This window comes from Amblyomma americanum, chromosome 4 (assembly GCF_052857255.1).
Source record: "Amblyomma americanum isolate KBUSLIRL-KWMA chromosome 4, ASM5285725v1, whole genome shotgun sequence".
In the NCBI taxonomy this organism is placed as follows: domain Eukaryota; kingdom Metazoa; phylum Arthropoda; class Arachnida; order Ixodida; family Ixodidae; genus Amblyomma; species Amblyomma americanum.
Window position 1 is genome coordinate 48,416,154 of NC_135500.1, and position 15,865 is coordinate 48,432,018.

At 47.1% G+C, this 15,865-nt stretch overlaps 4 non-coding genes across 4 annotated transcripts; all 4 read right to left on the reverse strand.

Annotated features, from left to right (window-relative positions):
- Nucleotides 1-4,082: 4,082 nt before the first annotated feature.
- Nucleotides 4,083-4,156, reverse strand: TRNAL-CAA (transfer RNA leucine (anticodon CAA)). The gene has a single exon. It is a non-coding gene; the product is annotated as a tRNA-Leu (tRNA).
- A 2,737-nt stretch (nucleotides 4,157-6,893) lies between these two features.
- TRNAL-CAA (transfer RNA leucine (anticodon CAA)) lies at nucleotides 6,894-6,967 on the reverse strand. The gene has a single exon. It is a non-coding gene; the product is annotated as a tRNA-Leu (tRNA).
- A 3,220-nt stretch (nucleotides 6,968-10,187) lies between these two features.
- Nucleotides 10,188-10,261, reverse strand: TRNAL-CAA (transfer RNA leucine (anticodon CAA)). Its single transcript has one exon. It is a non-coding gene; the product is annotated as a tRNA-Leu (tRNA).
- A 1,805-nt stretch (nucleotides 10,262-12,066) lies between these two features.
- TRNAL-CAA (transfer RNA leucine (anticodon CAA)) lies at nucleotides 12,067-12,140 on the reverse strand. Its single transcript has one exon. It is a non-coding gene; the product is annotated as a tRNA-Leu (tRNA).
- Nucleotides 12,141-15,865: the final 3,725 nt, after the last annotated feature.

A 15,865-nucleotide genomic window follows, 5' to 3' on the forward strand; every position in this document is an offset into this window, starting at 1 on the left:
GCAGCGTCGCTGTGTGTAGTTTGAAAAAGAACGTTTTAGCGGCTGCCTGAATGCACATCCGCCAACACGCTTTAGAACACTGATGTCCAAAGACCCCAGATAAATAAGGCTGCCGATACAATGGTGTAGGGAACAAACACTCAGTGAGAGCCTGGGTCATCTGCTTTCTCGAGAGGCTATACAGGTAATCTAAAGAGAAGCGCACAGTGAGAAAATTGAAAGTGTCAGCAACCTCCTTAAGAAATCCCCATAAAGTCCCCTCACGAGCCTGCACAGTCGGTGCGAATAAGTGGCAAATGAAAACTAAGCCGCCTAATGAGCACAGCTACCAGAAACGGGTCGTTTGCCGATTTGAAAAAGAAAAAACGGGAAACGAGTTGATGCACGAACAGGTGAACAAGGCCCACTCCACCACCCTCTAAGGGAAGGAACAAGTTTTCACGCCTCATCGGCTCCCATTGAGAGCGCCAAACGAGTGCTGCAAATATTCTATGTATTGCTTGCACCTTCCTCCTCGCACAATGAAGGACTTGAAGGACATACGCGAGCTTTGCAAACAAAAAAATGTTACAGACCTGTGCCCTCGCAAACACTGAGAGTTCCCTACCCATCCAAGCCTGTGTTTGCCGCCGTAGAGTTACAGTTTGTGAATCCGAGTAGGCTGTACTGTTGCAAACTTGGTGCAGCGGAACGCCTAGGTACTCAAGAGGGCTACAGTTCCAGCATATACCACCAAACTGGCTTGGCCAAGTTCCCCAATGACCCAACCAAAAGCCTTTGGATTTCTCTAAATTAAGAGCCGCGCCTGATACATCGCAGAACTGTTTAGTCAAGTTTAGAGCCTCGAGTACACTCTTTTTGTCAGAACAAAACAGGGCGACATCATCAGCGTAAGCTAAAACTTTAACTTCACATTGAGCCAGAGAGAAACCGCGGATAGCTGCGCTGTTAATTATACTGAGACAGAGGGGTTCCAGATATAGGGCAAACAACAATGGAGACAGTGGACATCCTTGACGAACAGATGCTTCTAGTGGTACTGGTTTCGTTAGCTCCTGATTAACAATAACCCTTGTATAGGAGTTCTTATAGCACAGCCTTATGCCTTTGAGCAAGACGTCACCAATATTTGCATACTCCAAGACCGCGAACAAGAAATCGTGCCGAACTTTATCAAACGCCTTAGCCAAGTCAATTTGAATTAGAGCTACTTGGCCTATCTCATCTGATACTGTCTCTAATACTGAACGTGCAATATGGATATGTGTTTGAATACTGCGGCCTCTAATACCACAGACCTGATGCGGACCTATCAAGTCCATAATGACGAGCTGCAGACGACTGCTAAGAACTTTGGCAAAAATTTTGTAATCAACATTGCAAAGGGAAATTGGACGATATCCCTCAACAGTTTTCAACCGATTAGTATCTTTGCTTTTGGGAATATTTATTGTGTGCCCAGAATAAAAAGTGGGAGGCAGGACACCCACATCATAAGATGCTTTGAAAACTTCCATCAAAACAGGCACTAGGCAAGGCGAAAATGTTTTATAGAATTCGCTAGTAATACCATCTGGCCCAGGAGATTTCTGGCTCTGCAGGGCAGAAATGGCTGATTGAATTTCATCCAAAGTGATAGGTCCCTTCACTATAGCACACTTCTCATCATCAAGTCGAGGGAAGTGTCCAAGCAAGGAACTGTAATCGAAACCTTGACTTGGATCTTCGAAACTGCCAAACAGCTTCCGATAATAGTCGAAGAAAGCAGCAAGAATACCAGGCGCATCACTGTATGTGCAATCACCATACTGAATTTCCAATATTTCCTTCGCAAGAGCATTCTCTCTTTCATCACTCAGGGCCCGACGAGAAGGTTGCTCATCAAGAAACCTTCGGGACCTAGATCGTATCAAGGCCCCCTTATATCTGTCTGTCGCAAATTGTTGAAGCTGTGTTTTTACGTTATTAATCTCTTCGAGATAGGCACCCGGGCTTACCCTCTCTAGCTCATGTAGCTCCGTTAGGGTGCGCCCAAGCTCACGAAGGTGGGTCTCTTCAGGAAAGCGATTCTTGCTGAGGCCTCAATTGCCATGTTTTTGATCTCCTGTTTAAACAAGGCCCACTTTTGAAAAATGGAAAGATCACGGCGTGACCATACGTCCTTCAAACAAGTAGGTACAGCACGCTGAAAGATTTCGTCTGAGAGCAGACCGTTATTCATCTTCCACAACTCCCATCGAGGGTGAAGTACATGCCGAGTGTACGGCGACGGCTGTCCAGTCCGCTGCTTTCGTGGGTATCTATGTTTTGCGTGTAAGCGAACCTTGAAAGTGTTCACCACCGCCACCCTCGTCCATAGCGGTGGACGTAGCACGTCCTGCAATACCGCAAGTGTGACGTAGAACGTCATGTAACGGCGAGGGCGGAAACTGACGGAGAGCCCTCTTATGCTACCTATGGCATCAAGACTGCCAGAACCAAGACCCCCGTTAAACTATTAGCAGACAAGGCAAATGAAATTAGGGGCTCGTTTGACAAACATATGAAGGAAGACAAAAGTCACCGAAACCAAGGTGCATAGGGGAATGTTTTCTTTTTTTTTAATTTCTAGTGCCAATCAATTTGTCAAAAGAAAATTACTTATAAACCAGCAGAAAAAACAACCATGCCGCCGGTGGGATCCGAACCCACAACATCCAAATATCGCGTCCGGTGCTCTTACCAACTGAGCTATGGCGACGGCTGTCAAATCTGCTGCTTTCGTAGGTATCAATGTTTTGCGTGTGAGCGAACCTTGAGAGTGTTCACCAGCGCCACCCTCGCCCATAGCGGTAGACGTAGCACGTCCTGTAATACCACAAGTGTGACGTAGAACGTCATGTAACAGCGAGAGCGGACACTGTGCGAGAGCCCTCGTATGCTACCTGTCCCATCAAGACTGCCAGAACCAAGACCCCTGTTAAGCTATTAGCAGAGAAGGCAAATGTAATGAGGGGCTCGTTTGACAAACATATGAAGGAAGAGAACAGTCACCGAAACCAAGGTGCATAAGAGAATGTTTTCATTTTTTTAAATTTCTAATGCCAATCAATTTGCTTAAAGAAATTTACTTACAAACCAGCAGAAAAAACAACCATGTCACCGGTGGGATCCGAACCCACATCCTCCGAATATCGCGCACGGTGCTCTTACCAACTCAGCTACGGTGACGGCTGTCCAATCTGCTGCTTTCGTGGGTATCTATGTTTTGCGTGTAAGTGAACCTTGAAAATGTTAAATGTTCACCACCGCCACCCTCGTCCATAGCGGTGGACGTAGCACGTCCTGCAATACCGCAAGTGTGACGTAGAACGTCATGTAACGGCGAGGGATGAAATTGCGCGAGAGCCCTCTTATGCTACCTATGGCATCAAGACTGACAGAACCAAGACCCCCGTTAAGATATTAGCAGAAAAGGCAAATGAAATGAGGGGCTCGTTTGACAAACATATGAAGGAAGACAACAGTCACCGAAACCAAGGTGCATAGGGGAATGTTTTCTTTTTTTTAATTGAAAATGCCGATCAATTTGTCTAATGAAAATTACTTATAAACCAGCAGAAAAAACAACCATGTCGCCGGTGGGATCCGAACCCACAACCTCCGAATATCGCGTCCAGTGCTCTTACCAACTGAGCTACGGCGACGACTGTCAAATCTGCTGCTTTCTTGGGTATCAATGGTTTGCGTGTAAGCGAACCTTGAGAGTGTTCACCAGCGCCACCCTCGTCCATAGCGGTGGACGTAGCACGTCCTGTAATACCGCAAGTGTGACGTAGAACGTCATGTAACGGCGAGGGCGGAAACTGTGCGAGAGCCCTCTTATGCTACCTATGGCATCAAGACTGCCAGAACCAAGACCCCCGTTAAGCTATTAGCAGACAAGGCAAATGTAATGAGGGGCTCGTTTGACAAACATATGAAGGAAGACAACAGTCACCGAAACCAAGGTGCATAGGCGAATGTTTTCTTTTTTTTAAATTTCTAATGCCAATCACTTTGTTTAAAGAAGTTTACTTACAAACCAGCAGAAAAAACAACCATGTCGCCGGTGGGATCCGAACCCACAACCTCCGAATATTGCGTCCGGTGCTCTTACCAACTGAGCTACGGCGACGAGTGTCCAATCTGCTGCTTTCGTGGGTATCTATGTTTTGCGTGTAAGCGAAAATTGAAAATATTCACCAGCGCCACCCTCGTCCATAGCGGTGGACGTAGCACGTCCTGCAATACCGCAAGTGTGACGTAGAACGTCATGTAACGGCGAGGGCGGAAATTGTGCGAGAGCCCTCTTATGCTACCAATGGCATCAAGACTGCCAGATCCAAGACCCCCGTTAAGCTATTAGCAGACAAGGCAAAAGAAATGAGGGGCTCGTTTGACAAACATATGAAGGAAGACAACAGTCACCGAAACCAAGGTGCATAGGGGAATGTTTTCTTTTTTTATATTTAAAATGCCAATCAATTTGTCTAATGAAAATTACTTATAAACCAGCAGAAAAAACAACCATGTCGCCGGTGGGATCCGACCCCACAACCTCCGAATATCGCGTCCGGTGCTCTTACCAACTGAGCTACGGCGACGACTGTCCAATCTGCTGCTTTCGTGGGTATCTATGTTTTGCGTGTAAGCGAACCTTGAAAATGTTCACCAGCGCCACCCTCGTCCATAGCGGTGGACGTAGCACGACCTGTAATACCGCAAGTGTGACGTAGAACGTCATGTAACGGCGAGGGCGGAAACTGCGAGAGCCATCTTATGCTACCTATGGCATCAAAACTGCCAGAACCAAAACCCCCGTTAAACTATTAGCAGACAAGGCAAATGTAATGAGGGGCTCGTTTGACAAACATATGAAGGAAGAGAACAGTCACCGAAACCAAGGTGCATAAGAGAATGTTTTCATTTTTTAAATTTCTAATGCCAATCAATTTGTTTAAAGAAATTTACTTACAAACCAGCAGAAAGAACAACCATGTCACCGGTGGGATCCGAACCCACAACCTCCGAATATCGCGCCCGGTGCTCTTACCAACTGAGCTACGGTGACGGCTGTCCAATCTGCTGCTTTCGTGGGTATCTATGTTTTGCGTGTAAGTGAACCTTGAAAATGTTAAATGTTCACCACCGCCACCCTCGTCCATAGCGGTGGACGTAGCACGTCCTGCAATACCGCAAGTGTGACGTAGAACGTCGTGTAACGGCGAGGGATGAAATTGCGCGAGAGCCCTCTTATGCTACCTATGGCATCAAGACTGCCAGAACCAAGACCCCCGTTAAGCTATTAGCAGACAAGGCAAATGAAATGAGGGGCTCATTTGATAAACATATGAAGGAAGACAACAGTCACCGAAACCAAGGTGCATAGGGGAATGTTTTCTTTTTTTTAATTTAAAATGCCAATCAATTTGTCTAATGAGAATTACTTATAAACCAGCAGAAAAACAACCATGTCGCCGGTGGGATCCGAACCCACAACCTCCGAATATCGCGTCCGGTGCTCTTACCAGCTGAGCTACGGTGACGGCTGTCCAATCTGCTGCTTTCGTGGGTATCTATGTTTTGCGTGTAAGCGAACCTTGAGAGTGTTTACCAGCGCCACCCTCGTCCAAAGCGGTGGACGTAGCACGTCCTGTAATACCGCAAGTGTGACGTAGAACGTCATGTAACGCCGAGGGCGGAAATTGTGCGAGAGCCCTCTTATGCTACCTATGGCATAAAGATTGCCAGATCCAAGACCCCCGTTAAGCTATTAGCAGACAAGGCAAATGAAATGAGGGGCTCGTTTGACAAACATATGAAAGAAGACAACAGTCACCGAAACCAAGGTGCATATGGGAATGTTTTCTTTTTTAAATTTAAAATGCCAATCAATTTGTCTAATGAAAATTACTTATAAACCAGCAGAAAAAACAACCATGTCGCCGGTGGGATCCGAACCTACAACCTCCGAATATCGCGTCCGGTGCTCTTACCAACTGAGCTACGGCGACGGCTGTCCAATCTGCTACTTTCGTGGGTATCTAAGTTTTGCGTGTAAGCGAACCTTGAGAGTGTTCACCAGCGCCACCCTCGTCCATAGCGGTGAACGTTGCACGACCTGTAATACCGCAAGTGTGACGTAGAACGTCATGTAACGGCGAGGGCGGAAACTGCGAGAGCCCTCTTATGCTACCTATGGCATCAAGACTGCCAGAACCAAGACCCCCGTTAAGCTATTAGCAGACAAGGCAAACGAAATGAGGGGCTCATTTGACAAACATATGAAGGAAGACAACAGTCACCGAAACCAAGGTGCATAGGGGAATGTTTTCTTTTTTTAATTTCTAATGCCAATCAATTTGTCAAAAGAAAATTACTTATAAACCAGCAGAAAAAACAACCATGCCGCCGGTGGGATCCGAACCCACAACCTCCAAATATCGCGTCCGGTGCTCTTACCAACTGAGCTACGGCGACGGCTGTCCAATCTGCTGCTTTCGTGGGTACCTATGTTTTGCGTGTACGCGAACCTTGAGAGTGTTCACCAGCGCCACCCTCGTCCATAGCGGTGGACGTAGCACGACCTGTAATACCGCATGTGTGACGTAGAACTTCATGTAACGGCGAGGGCGGAAACTGTGCGCTCTCTCATGCTACGTATGGCATCAAGACTGCCAGAACCAAGACCCCCGTTAAGCTGTTAGCAGACAAGGCAAATGTAATGAGGGGCTCGTTTGACAAACATATGAAGGAAGACAACAGTCACCGAAACCAAGGTGCATAGGGGAATGTTTTCGTTTTTTTAAATTTCTAATGCCAATCAATTTGTTTAAAGAAATTTACTTACAAACCATCAGAAAAAACAACCATGTCGCCGGTGGGATCCGAACCCACAACCTCCGAATATTGCGTCCGGTGCTCTTACCAACTGAGCTACGGTGACCGCTGTCCAATCTGCTGCTTTCGTGGGTATCTATGTTTTGCGTGTAAGCGAACCTTGAAAATGTTCACCAGCGCCAACCTCGTCCATAGAGGTGGACGTAGCACGTCCTGCAATACCGCAAGTGTGACGTAGAACGTCATTTAACGGCGAGGGCGGAACTTGTGCGAGAGCCCTCTTATGCTACCTATGGCATCAAGACTGCCAGAACCAAGACCCCCGTTAAGCTATTAGCAGACAAGGCAAATGAAATGAGGGGCTCGTTTGACAAACATATGAAGGAAGACAACAGTCACCGAAACCAAGGTGCATAGGGGAATGTTTTCTTTCTTTTTTTATTTAGAATGCCAATCAATTTGTCTAGTGAAAATTACTTATAAACCAGCAGAAAAAACAACCATGTCGCCGGTGGGATCCGAGCCCACAACCTCCGAATATCGCGTCCGGTGCTCTTACCAACAGAGCTACGGCGACGACGGTCCAATCTGCTGCTTTCGTGGGTATCTATGTTTTGCGTGTAAGCGAACCTTGAAAATGTTCACCAGCGCCACCCTCGTCCATAGCGGTGGACGTAGCACGTCCTGTAATACCGCAAGTTTGACGTAGAACGTCATGTAACGGCGAAGGCGGAAACTGTGCGAGGGCCCTTTTATGCTACCTATCGCATCAAGACTGCCAGAACCAAGACCCCCGTTAAGCCATTAGCAGACAAGGCAAATGAAATGAGGGGCTCGTTTGACAAACATATGAAGGTAGACAACAGTCACCGAAAAAAAGGTGCATAGGGGAATGTTTTCTTTTTTTTATATTTAAAATGCCAATCATTTTGTTTAAAGAAAATTACTTATAAACCAGCAGAAAAAAACCACCATGCCGCCGGTGGGATCCGAACCCACAAGCTCCGAATATCGCGTCCGGTGCTCTTACCAACTGAGCTACGGCGACGGCTGTGCTATCTGCTGCTTTCGTGGGTATCTACGTTTTGCGTGTAAGCGAACCTCGAGAGTGTTCACCACCGCCACCCTCGTCCATAGCGGTGGACGTAGCACGTCCTGTAATACCGCAAGTGTGACGTAGAACGTCATGTAACGGCGAGGGCGGAAACTGTGCGAGAACCCTCTCATGCTACCTATGGCATCAAGACTGCCAGAACCAAGACCCCCGTTAAGCTATTAGCAGGCAAGGCAAATGAAATGAGGGGCTCGTTTGAAAAACATATGAAGGAAGACAACAGCCACAGAAACCAAGGTGCATAGGGGAATGTTTTCTTTTTTTCAATTTCTAATGCCAATCATTTTGTTTAAAGAAAATTACTTATAAACCAGCAGAAAAAAACCACCCTGCCGCCGGTGGGATCCGAACCCACAAGCTAAGAATATCGCGTCCGGTGCTCTTACCAACTGAGCTACGGCGACGGCTGTCCAATCTGCTGCTTTCGTGGGTATCTAAGTTTTGCGTGTAAGCGAACCAAGAGAGTGTTCACCAGCGCCACTTTCGTCCGTAGCGGTGGACGTAGCACGTCCTGTAATACCGCAAGTGTGACGTAGAACGTCATGTAACGGCGAGGGCGGAAACTGTGCGAGAACCCTCTTATGCTACCTATGGCATCAAGACTGCCAGAACAAAGACCCCCGTTAAGCTATTAGCAGACAAGGCAAATGAAATGAGGGGCTCGTTTGACAAACATATGAAGGAAGACAACCGTCACCGAAACCAAGGTGCATAGGGGAATGTTTTCTTTTTTTTTTAATTTCTAATGCCAATCAGTTTGTTTAAAGAAAATTACTTATAAACCAGCAGAAAAAACAACCATGTCGTCGGTGGGATCCGAACCCACAACCTCCGAATATCGCGTCCGGTGCTCTTACCAACTGAGCTACGGCGACGGCTGTGCTATCTGCTGCTTTCGTGGGTATCTATGTTTTGAGTGTAAGCGAACCTCGAGAGTGTTCACCACCGCCACCCTCGTCCATAGCGGTGGACGTAGCACGACCTTTAATACCGCATGTGTGACGTAGAACTTCATGTAACGGCGAGGGCGGAAACTGTGCGAGAGCCCTCTCATGCTACGTATGGCATCAAGACTGCCAGAACCAAGACTCCTGTTAAGCTATTAGCAGGCAAGCAAATGAAATATGAAATGAGGGGCTCGTTTGACAAACATATGAAGGAAGACAACAGACACCGAAACCAAGGTGCATAGGGGAATGTTTTCTTTTTTTATTTCTAATGCCAATCAATTTGTTTAAAGAAAATTACTTATAAACCAGCAGAAAAAAGCAACCAAGCCACCGGTGGCATCCGAACCCACAACCTCCGAATATCGCGTCCGGTGCTCTTACCAACTGAGCTACGGCGACGGCTGTGCTATCTGCTGCTTTCGTGGGTATCTATGTTTTGCGTGTAAGCGAACCTCGAGAGTGTTCACCACCGCCACCCTCGTCCATAGCGGTGGACGTAGCACGACGTGTAATACCGCAAGTGTGACGTAGAACTTCATGTAACGGCGAGGGCGGAAACTGTGCGAGAGCCCTCTCATGCTACCTATGGCATCAAGACTGCCAGAACCAAGACCCCTGTTAAGCTATTAGCAGGCAAGGCAAATGAAATAAAGGGCTCGCTTGAAAAACATATGAAGGAAGACAACAGCCACAGAAACCAAGGTGCATAGGGGAATGTTTTCTTTTTTTCAATTTCTAATGCCAATCATTTTGTTTAAAGAAAATTACTTATAAACCGGCAGAAAAAAACCACCATGCCGCCGGTGGGATCCGAACCCACAAGCTCCGAATATCGCGTCCGGTGCTCTTACCAACTGAGCTACGGCGACGGCTGTCCAATCTGCTGCTTTCGTGGGTATCTAAGTTTTGCGTGTAAGCGAACCAAGAGAGTGTTCACCAGCGCCACTTTCGTCCGTAGCGGTGGACGTAGCACGACGTGTAATACCGCAAGTGTGACGTAGAACGTCATGTAACGGCGAGGGCGGAAACTGTGCGAGAACCCTCTTATGCTACCTATGGCATCAAGACTGCCAGAACAAAGACCCCCGTTAAGCTATTAGCAGACAAGGCAAATGAAATGAGGGGCTCGTTTGACAAACATATGAAGGAAGACAACAGACACCGAAACCAAGGTGCATAGGGGAATGTTTTCTTTTTTTATTTCTAATGCCAATCAATTTGTTTAAAGAAATTTACTTACAAACCAGCAGAAAAAACAACCATGTCGCCGGTGGGATCCGAACCCACAACCTCCGAATATTGCGTCCGGTGCTCTTACCAACTGAGCTACGGCGACGGCTGTCCAATCTGCTGCTTTCGTGGGTATCTATGTTTTGCGTGTAAGCGAACCTTGAAAATGTTCACCAGCGCCAACCTCGTCCATAGCGGTGGACGTAGCACGTCCTGCAATACCGCAAGTGTGACGTAGAACGTCATTTAACGGCGAGGGCGGAACTTGTGCGAGAGCCCTCTTATGCTACCTATGGCATCAAGACTGCCAGAACCAAGACCCCCGTTAAGCTATTAGCAGACAAGGCAAATGAAATGAGGGGCTCGTTTGACAAACATATGAAGGAAGACAACAGTCACCGAAACCAAGGTGCATAGGGGAATGTTTTCTTTCTTTTTTTATTTAGAATGCCAATCAATTTGTCTAATGAAAATTACTTATAAACCAGCAGAAAAAACAACCATGTCGCCGGTGGGATCCGAGCCCACAACCTCCGAATATCGCGTCCGGTGCTCTTACCAACAGAGCTACGGCGATGACGGTCCAATCTGCTGCTTTCGTGGGTATCTATGTTTTGCGTGTAAGCGAACCTTGAAAATGTTCACCAGCGCCACCCTCGTCCATAGCGGTGGACGTAGCACGTCCTGCAATACCGCAAGTTTGACGTAGAACGTCATGTAACGGCGAAGGCGGAAACTGTGCGAGAGCCCTTTTATGCTACCTATCGCATCAAGACTGCCAGAACCAAGACCCCCGTTAAGCTATTAGCAGACAAGGCAAATGAAATGAGGGGCTCGTTTGACAAACATATGAAGGAAGACAACAGTCACCGAAACCAAGGTGCATAGGGGAATGTTTTCTTTTTTTTAAATTTCTAATGCCAATCAGTTTGTTTAAAGAAAATTACTTATAAACCAGCAGAAAAAACAACCATGTCGTCGGTGGGATCCGAATCCACAACCTCCGAATATCGCGTCCGGTGCTCTTACCAACTGAGCTACTGCGACGGCTGTCCAATCTGCTGCTTTCGTGGGTATCTATGTTTTGCGTGTAAGCGAACCTTGAGAGTGTTCACCAGCGCCACCCCCGTCCGTAGCGGTGGACGTAGCACGTCCTGTAATACCGCAAGTGTGACGTAGAACGTCATGTAACGGCGAGGGCGGAAACTGCGAGAGCCCTCTTATGCTACCTATGGCATCAAGACTGCCAGAACCAAGACCCCCGTTAAGATATTAGCAGACAAGGCAAATGAAATGAGTGGCTAGTTTGACAAACATATGAAGGAAGACAACAGTCACCGAAACCAAGGTGCATAGGGGAATGTTTTCTTTTTTTTAATTTCTAATGCCAATCAATTTGTTTAAAGAAAATTTCTTATTAACCAGAGGAAAAAACAACCATGCCGCCGGTGGGATCCAAAACCCACAACCTCCGAATATCGCGTCCGGTGCTCTTACGAACTCAGCTACGGCGAGGGCTGTCCAATCTGCTGCTTTCGTGGGTATCTATGTTTTGCGTGTAAGCGAACCTTGAAAGTGTTCACCACCGCCACCCTCGTCCATAGCGGTGGACGTAGCACGACCTGAAATACCGCAAGTGTGACGTAGAACGTCATGTAACGGCGAGGGCGGAAACTGTGCGAGAACCCTCTTATGCTACCTATGGCATCATGACTGCCAGAACCAAGACCCCCGTTAAGCTATTAGCAGACAAGGCAAATGAAATGAGGGGCTCATTTGACAAACATATGAAGGAAGACAACAGTCACCGAAACCAATGTGCATTGGGGAATGTTTTCGTTTTTTTAAATTTCTAATGCCAATCAATTTGTTTAAAGAAATTTACTTACAAACCAGCAGAAAAAACAACCATGTCGCCGGTGGGATCTGAACCCACAACCTCCGAATATTGCGTCCGGTGCTCTTACCATCTGAGCTACGGCGACGGCTGTCCAATCTGCTGCTTTCGTGGGTATCTATGTTTTGCGTGTAAGCGAACCTTGAAAATGTTCCCCAGCGCCAACCTCGTCCATAGCGGTGGACGTAGCACGCCCTGCAATACCGCAAGTGTGACGTAGAACGTCATTTAACGGCGAAGGCGGAACTTGTGCGAGAGCCCTCTTATGCTACCTATGGCATCAAGACTGCCAGAACCAAGACCACCGTTAAGCTATTAGCAGACAAGGCAAATGAAATGAGGGGCTCGTTTGACAAACTTATGAAGGAAGACAACAGTCACCGAAACCAAGGTGCATAGGGGAATGTTTTCTTTCTTTTTTTTATTTAGAATGCCAATCAATTTGTCAAATGAAAATTACTTATAAACCAGCAGAAAAAGCAACCATGTCGCCGGTGGGATCCGAACCCACAACCTCCGAATATCGCGTCCGGTGCTCTTACCAACTGAGCTACGGTGACGGCTGTCAAATCTGCTGCTTTCGTGGGTATCAATGTTTTGCGTGTAAGCGAACCTTGAGAGTGTTCACCACCGCCACCCTCGTCCATAGCAGTGGACGTAGCACGACGTGTAATACCGCAAGTGTGACGTAGAACTTCATGTAACGGCGAGGGCGGAAACTGTGCGAGAGCCCTCTCATGCTACCTATGGCATCAAGACTGCCAGAACCAAGACCCCTGTTAAGCTATTAGCAGGCAAGGCAAATGAAATGAGGGGCTCGTTTGAAAAACATATGAAGGAAGACAACAGCCACAGAAACCAAGGTGCATAGGGGAATGTTTTCTTTTTTTCAATTTCTAATGCCAATCATTTTGTTTAAAGAAAATTACTTATAAACCAGCAGAAAAAAACCACCATGCCGCCGGTGGGATCCGAACCCACAAGCTCCGAATATCGCGTCCGGTGCTCTTACCAACTGAGCTACGGCGACGGCTGTCCAATCTGCTGCTTTCGTGGGTATCTAAGTTTTGCGTGTAAGCGAACCAAGAGAGTGTTCACCAGTGCCACTTTCGTCCGTAGCGGTGGACGTAGCACGTCCTGTAATACCGCAAGTGTGACGTAGAACGTCATGTAACGGCGAGGGCGGAAACTGTGCGAGAACCCTCTTATGCTACCTATGGCATCAAGACTGCCAGAACAAAGACCCCCGTTAAGCTATTAGCAGACAAGGCAAATGAAATGAGGGGCTCGTTTGACAAACATATGAAGGAAGACAACAGTCACCGAAACCAAGGTGCATAGGGGAATGTTTTCTTTTTTTTAAATTTCTAATGCCAATCAGTTTGTTTAAAGAAAATTACTTATAAACCAGCAGAAAAAACAACCATGTCGTCGGTGGGATCCGAACCCACAACCTCCGAATATCGCGTCCTTTGCTCTTACCAACTGAGCTACTGCGACGGCTGTCCAATCTGCTGCTTTCGTGGGTATCTATGTTTTGAGTGTAAGCGAACCTCGAGAGTGTTCACCACCGCCACCCTCGTCCATAGCGGTGGACGTAGCACGACCTGTAATACCGCATGTGTGACGTAGAACTTCATGTAACGGCGAGGGCGGAAACTGTGCGAGAGCCCTCTCATGCTACGTATGGCATCAAGACTGCCAGAACCAAGACTCCTGTTAAGCTATTAGCAGGCAAGCAAATGAAATATGAAATGAGGGGCTCGTTTGACAAACATATGAAGGAAGACAACAGACACCGAAACTAAGGTGCATGGGGGAATGTTTTCTTTTTTTATTTCTAATGCCAATCAATTTGTTTAAAGAAAATTACTTATAAACCAGCAGAAAAAAGCAACCATGCCACCGGTGGCATCCGAACCCACAACCTCCGAATATCGCGTCCGGTGCTCTTACCAACTGAGCTACGGCGACGGCTGTCCAATCTGCTGCTTTCGTGGGTATCTATGTTTTGCGTGTAAGCGAACCTCGAGAGTGTTCACCACCGCCACCCTCGTCCATAGCAGTGGACGTAGCACGACGTGTAATACCGCAAGTGTGACGTAGAACTTCATGTAACGGCGAGGGCGGAAACTGTGCGCCCTCTCATGCTACCTATGGCATCAAGACTGCCAGAACCAAGACCCCTGTTAAGCTATTAGCAGGCAAGGCAAATGAAATGAGGGGCTCGTTTGAAAAACATATGAAGGAAGACAACAGCCACAGAAACCAAGGTGCATAGGGGAATGTTTTCTTTTTTTCAATTTCTAATGCCAATCATTTTGTTTAAAGAAGATTACTTATAAACCAGCAGAAAAAAACCACCATGCCGCCGGTGGGATCCGAACCCACAAGCTCCGAATATCGCGTCCGGTGCTCTTACCAACTGAGCTACGGCGACGGCTGTCCAATCTGCTGCTTTCGTGGGTATCTAAGTTTTGCGTGTAAGCGAACCAAGAGAGTGTTCACCAGCGCCACTTTCGTCCGTAGCGGTGGACGTAGCACGTCCTGTAATACCGCAAGTGTGACGTAGAACGTCATGTAACGGCGAGGGCGGAAACTGTGCGAGAACCCTCTTATGCTACCTATGGCATCAAGACTGCCAGAACAAAGGCCCCCGTTAAGCTATTAGCAGACAAGGCAAATGAAATGAGGGGCTCGTTTGACAAACATATGAAGGAAGACAACAGTCACCGAAACCAAGGTGCATAGGGGAATGTTTTCTTTTTTTTATATTTCTAATGCCAATCAGTTTGTTTAAAGAAAATTACTTATAAACCAGCAGAAAAAACAACCATGTCGTCGGTGGGATCCGAACCCACAACCTCCAAATATCGCGTCCGGTGCTCTTACCAACTGAGCTACGGCGACGGCTGTCCAATCTGCTGCTTTCGTGGGTACCTATGTTTTGCGTGTACGCGAACCTTGAGAGTGTTCACCAGCGCCACCCTCGTCCATAGCGGTGGACGTAGCACGACCTGTAATACCGCATGTGTGACGTAGAACTTCATGTAACGGCGAGGGCGGAAACTGTGCGCTCTCTCATGCTACGTATGGCATCAAGACTGCCAGAACCAAGACTCCTGTTAAGCTATTAGCAGGCAAGCAAATGAAATATGAAATGAGGGGCTCGTTTGACAAACATATGAAGGAAGACAACAGACACCGAAACCAAGGTGCATAGGGGAATGTTTTCTTTTTTTATTTCTAATGCCAATCAATTTGTTTAAAGAAAATTACTTATAAACCAGCAGAAAAAAGCAACCATGCCACCGGTGGCATCCGAACCCACAACCTCCGAATATCGCGTCCGGTGCTCTTACCAACTGAGCTACGGCGACGGCTGTCCAATCTGCTGCTTTCGTGGGTATCTAAGTTTTGCGTGTAAGCAAACCAAGAGAGTGTTCACCAGCGCCACTTTCGTCCGTAGCGGTGGACGTAGCACGTCCTGTAATACCGCAAGTGTGACGTAGAACGTCATGTAACGGCGAGGGCGGAAACTGTGCGAGAACCCTCTTATGCTACCTATGGCATCAAGACTGCCAGAACAAAGACCCCCGTTAAGCTATTAGCAGACAAGGCAAATGAAATGAGGGGCTCGTTTGACAAACATATGAAGGAAGACAACAGTCACCGAAACCAAGGTGCATAGGGGAATGTTTTCTTTTTTTTAAATTTCTAATGCCAATCAGTTTGTTTAAAGAAAATTACTTATAAACCAGCAGAAAAAACAACCATGTCGTCGGTGGGATCCGAGCCCACAACCTCCGAATA